Below are 8,996 nucleotides of genomic sequence, written 5' to 3'. Positions count from 1 at the left end.
TTTCTATTGTTTGCATTTAATTTATTTATGAATCATTAATAGAGAATTGATTCAAGGAGACATTTTTGTGAATTCACCAAAATATTAAAAGTACATGAAAGAGAAAACATTTGTCAATATGCTGCACCTGAAAACAACCTGCTTTAATGAAATGAAGATTCCAAGAAATTTACATCGCTGACATTTTTGGGGGGGCTTTAAGTCTATAGTAACGCTAGAGTGCATGGTTACACCCTCCAGTCTCTTTGGTTACACCTCTTCCATGTCGTCAAACATTTTGAGAGGAGAGAAAGCATTTTTGAAAAATTGGCTGGAGAGATGAAAGTAAACTGGTTTTCATTGAAAAGGTTTTATCTCGAGTTGGAGGCACATTTAAAAAGCAGGTGTTTGATTCACTGACGCACAATAGACAAGCCATTGGAGAGAGAGAGAGAGAGGGAGAGGGGGAGAGGGAGAGAGGGAGCGAGGGAGAGAGTTGGGGAGAGGGAGAGAGGGAGGGAGGGGGAGGGAGCGAGGGAGGGAGAGAGGGAGAGGGGGAGAGGGAGAGAGGGAGAGAGGGAGAGAGGGAGAGAGACTGCCCAAGAAGGGCGAACTCTGCCTGTTGAAATACAGAGTATAAGTTTTTGCACGGGCGATGGCAAATCGCCTGGGCTCCGTGCTGCTCCAACTGATTCACCCAGACCAGTCCGATACAGTCCCTGACCGTTCATTCAGGATAACATCCACCTGGTTAGGGACCTGATTCATCTAGCCCAGGGTACTGGTCAGTCAGCTGCATTTCTGTCTCTTGATCAGGAGAAGGCTTTTGACAGGGTAGTGCATGAATACCTCTTCGGGACGCTGCAAGCGTTTGGATTTGGACCGTATTCCGTGGCCCAGGTCCGGTTTTTGTATGCTGTAGTGGAGTGCCTTGTGAAGGTTAATGGTGCGTTGTTGGCTCCCTTTCGATTTGGGAGGGGGTTTCGTCAGGGGTGCCCCATGTCGGGTCAGTTGTACTCGGTCTGTGTGGAGCCGTTCCTGTGTCTTCTTCGGAGGAGGTTAACAGGCCTGGCCCTACCTGGCCCGGGGGAGGAGGTGTTTCTTTCGGCGTATGTCGATGATGTACTCCTTACGTTCACTGATCCTGGTGACCTGCGGAGGATGCGTGACTGCCAGGAGATTTTCTCAGCTGCATCTTCTGCCAGGGTTAACTGGAGTAAGTGTTCTGGACTTTTAGTGGCAGGTAGACTCACTGCCGGAGGAGATGATATTGTATGGGTGGAGCACCATGCACCTCCTCTATCTGGGGGTGTACCTGAGTCCCACTGAGGATGCTTGGCTGGCAAACTGGTAGGAGTTGGAGACAAAAGTGGTTGCCCGGCTGGGGCGCTGGTCTAAGCTGCTTGGAGTTCTTTCCTTTCAGGGAAGGGTGTTGGTCATAAACCAGCTGGTGGCCTCTATGTTATGGTACTGGCTGGTTACTCTTGTCCCGCCTTCCATATTTGCAACTGCTTTACAGAAGAAGCTGGTAGATTGCTTTTGGGGAAATATAAAGCATTGGGTTTCCGCAGCGGTCCTGAGTCTCCTGTTAGAGGAGGGCGGCCAGTCCTTGGTATGCATGCGTGTACCCAGGTGGCGGCTCTCCGTCTCAGGACTCTGCGGAGGTATATGTATGCGGAGAACCCCCCTCCCAGATGGCATGCTCTGGCCACGTATTTTTTTCGTCGGGGTTGTTGCCTAAGGGGGGTCTCGCAGCTCCCGGTGGCGGGCATCAATCGAAGGGGCTTGCCTAGTTTCTATCGGGATGGGCTAAGTGAGGAATTTGGCTGTTTTCAGCCAGCGTGTTGCTCCACGAGGGGAGGGGGATGTTGCAGGCTGCGGGAGTGGCCGCTCCTCACCCTGTCATGGCGGGTGTCGAAGAGAGGCGTGTGCTTAGAGTGGTTCTGAATTAGCTTAACCCCACCCCAACAGATTTGCTCATTGGGCCTAGGCTCTGGGATATTTCTCAGGCGCCAGCTCGACACAACTTGAGCCGCGTTTCCGAGATGCCCAGCGTGCCGTTTTGTGATGCGAACAGACGCATACTTTATAGAATGCTCCTGCACATTCTGCACCTCCTTGCCTTCGTCTCCCGTCCCGACACACCATGGCGGTCTGTGTTACCACCTGAAGGCGGGGGCGGTCCCCAGTGGAGGTCTCTCTACAAGGGAGTTGTCTCCCTTTACATTGGGGACCTGGGGTGGCGCAGAGCGGTGGCGTGTAATAAACTATTGAGTTGGTTCACGGGCTCGCCGGCCGCCTGTATTTTCTGCGGTGAGGAAGAGACCGTGTTCCACGCCTATATGGAGTGTGAGAGGCTACTGTCCCTGTACCAATACCTGAAGGGGTTGTTCCTCAAGTTCTGGTTGCATTTTAGTCCCACGATCCTGGTGTTTGGACACAAGGCAGGGTGTGGGGAGAGCCGATCGGGGGGGGGGGGGGGGGGGGTTGGGACCTCCCTGTTGGTTTGCTCCTAGGCCTGGCCAAGATGGCCATTCGCAGGTGCAGGCAGCGGGCGGTCGATGGTCACACCAGAGTCGGCTGCCTGCCCCTATTCAAGGCCTACGTCCGTGCTCGCGTGTCCCTGGAGAGGGAATACACGGTGTCCAGGGGGACTCTGGCGGCTTTCCGTGAATGCTGATCGCCGCAGGGGCTCGAGAGCATTGTAAATAATGAATGCACCTTTGTTCCATAATGACTGCTTGATGGAGTGTAACTATTGAATGTTTATGTACTTTTGGTACACAGCTGTAATGTGCAATTGCTGAATCAAGTCCTTGGAAAGATTAAAAAAGTGAGTGAGTTCTTTTGTGTGTAATTTAGGTATAGTTGGGATAGTGAAATGCTTCCTGTGGACTGCTTGAAGGACGTGGAACTGCTGCTGATCAATAGGATTATCCGGGGTTGTGAGAGGGCCATTGATAGGAATTAGAATGAGGTGGTCAAGCCTTAGGTTTAGGCAGGAAGCAGATAGGTGACCAGCAGGAAAGGAACTAAGCAAGGAATTCCTGGGGCAATGCTCCTTGGAATGCTGTTGTGGGACAGGGAAGAGCAGTAGTCATAGAGTGATACAGTGTGGAAACAGGCCCAACTTGCCCACACCCGCCAACATGTCCCACCTGCCCGCGTAAGGTCCATATCCCTCCAAACCTGTCCTATCCATGTACCAGTCTAACTGTTTCTTAAACGTTGGAATAGTCCCAGCCTCAACTACTTTCTCTGGCAGCTTGTTCCATACCCTTTGTGTGAAAAAGTTACCCCTCAGATTCCTATTAAATCTTTTCCCCTTCACTTTAAACATACGTAGTCTAGACCTCAATTTACCTACTCTGGGCAAGAGACTCTGTGCATCTACCCGATCTTTATCTCTCATGATTTTATACACCTCTATAACATCACCCCTCATCCTCCTGCGCTCCAAGGAATAGGGTGCCAGCCTACTAAACATATCCCTATTGCTCACACCCTCTAGTCCTGGCAACATCCTCATAAATCTTCTCTGAACCCTTTCTAGCTTGACAACATCTTTCCTATAACATGGTGCCCAGAACTGAATACAATATTCTGAAATGCAGCCTCACCAACGTCTTATACAACTGCAACATGACCTCCCAACTTCTATACTCAATACTGTGACTGATGAAGGCCAAAGTGCCAAAGGCCTTTTTGACCACGTCATCTACCTGCAACTCCACCTTCAGGGAACTACGTACCTGTACTCCTAGATCCCTCTGCTCTTCAACACTCCCCAGAGGCTATGGACCATAGCCCTTCCATTCATTGTGTAGGTCCTGCCCATGTTAGACTTACCAAAATGCAACACCTCACATTTCTCTGTGTTAAATTCCATCAACCATTCCTCTGCCCAATCGATCAAGATCCTGCTGCAATTTTTCAGAACCATCTTCACTATCTGCAAAACCACCCACTTTTGTATCATCAGCAAACTTGTTATAACTGGCCACATCTTCCCATCTCCTCCCCTTTCGGCTTTTCGCAGAGACCACTCTCTCCATAACTCCCTGGTCAATTCGTCCCTTCCTACCCAAACCACCCCCTCTCCGGGCAGTTTTACTTGCAACCGCAAGAAATGCTACACTTGTCCCTTTACCTCCCCACTCGACTCCATCCAAGGACCCAATCAGTCTTTCCAGGTGAGGCAGAGGTTTACCTGCACCTCCTCCAACCTTATTTACTGCAGCCACTGTTCCAGGTGCCAATTTCTCCATATCGGCGAGACCAAATGCAGGCTCGGCGATCGCTTCGCCCAACACCTCCGCTCAGTTCGTATTAACCAACCTGATCTCCCGGTTGCTCTGCACTTCAATGCCCCCTCCCATTCCCAATCTGGCCTTTCTGTCCTGGGCCTCCTCCAGTGTCAGAGTGAGGCCCAGCGCAAACTGGAGGAACAGCACCTCATATTTCGCTTAGGTAGATTACACCCCAGCGGTATGAACATTGACTTCTCCAATTTCAGATAGTCCTTGCTTTCTCCTTCCTTCCCCTCCACTTCCCAGCTCTCCCACAAAGCCTACTGTCTCCCGTCTCCGCCTCTTCCTTCCTTTTTCCCGCCCCTCCCCCCCCCCCGGACATCAGTCTGAAGAAGGGTCTCGACCAGAGACGTCGCCTATTCCTTCTCTCCATAGATGCTGCCTCACCCGCTGAGTTTCTGCAGCATTTTTTGTCTACTTGCGATATGATATGATACAATATGATACAATACGATATGATAGAAGTCTACCCCATGACAGAATGGGGAGGAGTTGTACAGTTTGATAGTCACAGGGAAGAAGGATCTCCTGTGGCGTTCTGTGCTGCATCTTGGTGGAACCAGTCTGTTGCTGAAGGCGCTCCTCAGGCTGACCAGTGTGTCATGGAGTGGGTGAGCTGTATTGTCCAGGATGCTCCGCAGTTTGAGGAGTATCCTCTCCTCCAAGACCACCTCCCATGAATCCAACTCCGTCCCCAGGACGGAGCCAGCCAGTTTGTTGATCCTATTGGCATCTGCGGCCTTCGCCCTGCTGCCCCAGCACACAGCAGCGAAGGAGATGGCACTGGCTACCACCGATTGGTAGAACATCTGCAGCATCTCACAGATGTTGAAGGAGCGGAGCCTTCTCAGAAAGTACAGCCGGTTCTGTCTCTTCTTGTTCAGGGCCTCAGTGTTCCTGGACCAGTCCAGTTTACTGTCCAGGTACACTCCAAGGTATTTGTACTCCCTGGTAAACTGGTCACATCCACACCCTTGATGGAGACAGGGGACAGGGGTGTTCCTCTCCTCCTGAAGAGGAGCTATGTATGTTCTCATCCAAATCAATGAGTGGTGGCCAATCTGTGGGGTCGGGCCAAGCTCTGAGGGACAGCTGGGAAGGGAATGGCCATACAGAGCCATTGCGATAGAAGACTCATTATTTAAGTTCAAGTTCAAGTTGCATTTATTGTCAAATGCATCAATTGGTACAGTGAGATTTGAGTTACCATACAGCCATACAATAAAAAGAACACAACACACGATAGAATTGAGCATAAACATCCCCCACAGCAGAATCAACGTTTCCCTCTGAGAGGGAAGGCTGCGCCACCCGATGACCCACTATGGGGACGGACAGGAGATTATGTGGCAATAGACAAGGATGGCGTGTTGCCTCCCTGGTGCCAGGGTCCAGGATGTCTCTGGGCAGCTGCAGAACATTCTCAAAGGAGATAGACACAGGTTTCCCTTTCCCCCCTCTCACCTGACTCTCAGTCTGTAGAAGGGTCTCGACCCGAAAGGGTCCTTCATGCCTGTCGTGCTGACATGCTCCAGCATGTTGTGTCTATCGTCTGTGTAAACGAGCATCTGCAGTTGCTTCCTACACACATGGAATCCCCAGCCTTGGCCTGAAAGGGAAGCGTGAGCAGCCCGACATTGTTGCCCTCGTTGACACAAATGACATCGTTAGGAAAAGGGGAGCGGTTCTGCAAAGTGAATGCATGGAGAGTTGGGTAGAACATTAAAAAAACAGGAGCCCCCAGTGTAGTCACCTCTGGATTACTCCCATTACCACATGCTTGTAATCATATGAATAAGCAGATAGGACAGATGAGTAAGTGGCTCTGGAGTTGGGGCAGGTTTTCAGATCACAGTGAGACCATACCTTGAGTATTGTGTGCAGTTCTGGTCCCCTAATTTGAGGAAGGACATTCTTGTTATTGAGGGAGTGCAGCGTAGGTTTACAAGGTTAATTCCTGGGATGGCGAGAGTGTCATATGCTGAGAGAATGGGGCGGCCTGGCTTGTGTACTCTAGAATTTAGGATGAGGGGGATCTTATTGAAACATATCAGATTATTAAGGGTTTGGACACGCTAGAGGCAGGAAACGTGTTCCCGATGTTGGGAGAGTCCAGAACCAGGGGCCACAGTTTAAGAATAAGGGGTGAGCCATTCAGAACGGAGATGAAGAAAAACCTTTTCACACAAATGTAGAATTCTCTGCCTCAGAGGGCGGTGGAGGCTGGTTCTCTGGATGCTTTCAAGAGAGAATTTGACAGAGCTCTTAAAGATAGCGGAGTCAAGGGATATGGAGAGAAGACAGGAACGGGGTACTGATTGTGGATGATCAGCCATGACCACATTGAATGACAGTGCTTGCTCAAAGGGCCAAATGGCCTACTCCTGCACCTATTATCTATTGTCTATCGTCTATCTTAGATCATTGGGACCTCCTAGAGCCAGTGGTGAAGTATACAAGAGCTGTGGGTTGCATCTGAACTGGAGGGGGACCAATATCCTTGCTGGGAGGTTCACTAGCACTACTCAAGAGGATTTAAACTAGAGAGGCGGGGCGCAGGGGTGGGAACCAGAGTAGTTGGTCATGATGTAGGAGAGATGGGAATGTTTAGGTTAGGGCCAGTAAGTTTCAAAGCAAGGACAGACAGGGAGAGGTGAAGGAAAATGGTGACACTGGTGGACTGAAGGGTGTTTATTTCAATGCCTGGAGTTTTTGTGGAGAAAGCAGATTAACTTTGTAGGTACACAAAATTGCTGGGGAAACTCAGCGGGTGCAGCAGCATCTATGGAGCGAAGGAAATAGGCGACGTTTCGGGCCGAACCCTTCTTCAGACTGATGGGGGGTGGGGAAAGAAATAAGGAAAAAGGGAGGAGGAGGAGGAGCCCGAGGGTGGGCGGATGGGAGGGTGGGAGGAGACAGCTAGAGGGTTAAGGAAGGGGAGGAGACAGCACGGGCTAGCCAAATTGGGAGAATTCAATGTTAATGCCATAAGGACGCAAGGATCCCAGACGGAATATGAGGTGCTGTTCCTCCAATTTCCGCTGTTGCTCACTCTGGCAATGGAGGAGACCCAGGACAGAGAGGTCGGATTGGGAATGGGAGGGGGAGTTGAAGTGCTGAGCCACCGGGAGGTCAGGTAGGTTATTGCGGACTGAGCGGAGGTGTTCGGCGAAACGATCGCCCAACCTACGCTTGGTCTCACCGATGTAAATCAGCTGACATCTAGAGCAGCGGATGCAGTAGATGAGGTTGGAGGAGATACAGGTGAACCTTTGTCGCACCTGGAACGACTGCTTGGGACCTTGAATGGAGTCGAGGGGGGAGGTGAAGGGACAGGTGTTGCATTTCTTGCGGTTGCAACGGAAAGTGCCCGGGGAGGGGGTGGTGCGGGAGGGAAGGGAAGAATTGACGAGGGAGTTGCGGAGGGAGCGGTCTTTGCGGAAGGCAGACATGGGGGGAGATGGGAAGATGTGGCGAGTGGTGGGGTCACGTTGGAGGTGGCGGAAATGGCGGAGGATTATGTGTTGTATTTGCCGGCTGGTGGGGTGAAAGGTGAGGACCAGAGGGACTCTGCCCTTGTTGCGTGTGCGGGGATGGGGAGAGAGAGCAGTGTTACGGGGTATGGATGAGACCCTGGTGTGAGCCTCATCTATGGTGGCGGAGGGGAATCACTTTGTGCCTGGATCAGTGCTTGGGACTATGATGTGGCCGTTGTGAACATATGGTTGCAAGAGTGGCTCGACTGGCAACCCAATGTTGGGGGTTTCAATATTACAGATGTGATTGAGAGAGAGGCAAAAGAGATGGAGGGATTACGCTCCTAGTCAGTGAGACTGTCGCACTGGCACTCAGAGGACATATTGGAGGGTTTTGACAGCGAAGGCGATACGGGGCCAGGATTTATAGGAATTAGCATTTCTCCACGTTGATAATGGTGCTAATCTGGATCTCATGGCCTGAAAGGGAGGTACGAGATCAGAAAACCCTCATTAAAGTGAACGAGTAATGATATAGATGCAATGGGCCTGCGCATCTGTGTCATACATCTTTGTGAGGAATTTTGGGCACCATATCAGAGGACAGATGCGCTGGCTTTGGAGGGTCCAGTGGAGGTTTACAAGAAATGATTCCAGGAATGAGTAGGATAACCTATGATGAGCATTTGACGGCACTGGACCAGTACTGGCTGGAGTTTAGAAGAATGAGGGGGGGACCTCATTGAAACGTACAGAATAGTGGATGTGGAGAGGATGTTTCCACTAATGGGAGTATCTAGGACTAGAGGTCACAGCCTCAGAATTAAAGGATGTTCTTTTAAGAAGATGAGGAGGAATGTTTTAGCCAGGGGGTGGTGAATCTGTGGAATTCTTGGCCACAGAAGACTGTGGACGCAAAGTCAGTGGATATATTTATGGCAGAGATAGATAGATTCTTGATTAGTATGGATGTCAGAGGTTATGGGGAGAAGGCAGGAGAATGGGGTTAGGAGGGAGAGATAGACCAGCCATGATTGAATGGCGGAGTAGACTTGATGGCCCGAATGACCTAATTCTACACCTATCGCTTATGATCTTCTCTGATTCTATGATTTTGTGAAGAAAATTATGTAGCAGATTGCTTTGGCTAATATGCCAGGGGAGAAATGCCAGTTAAGCAGTTTATTGATTGGACACATTGGCACCCCTTTGCTACCCATGATGAAAGAAT

This window comes from Amblyraja radiata, chromosome 1 (assembly GCF_010909765.2).
Source record: "Amblyraja radiata isolate CabotCenter1 chromosome 1, sAmbRad1.1.pri, whole genome shotgun sequence".
Taxonomy (NCBI): domain Eukaryota; kingdom Metazoa; phylum Chordata; class Chondrichthyes; order Rajiformes; family Rajidae; genus Amblyraja; species Amblyraja radiata.
Note: the sequence above shows the minus strand (reverse complement) of the source record.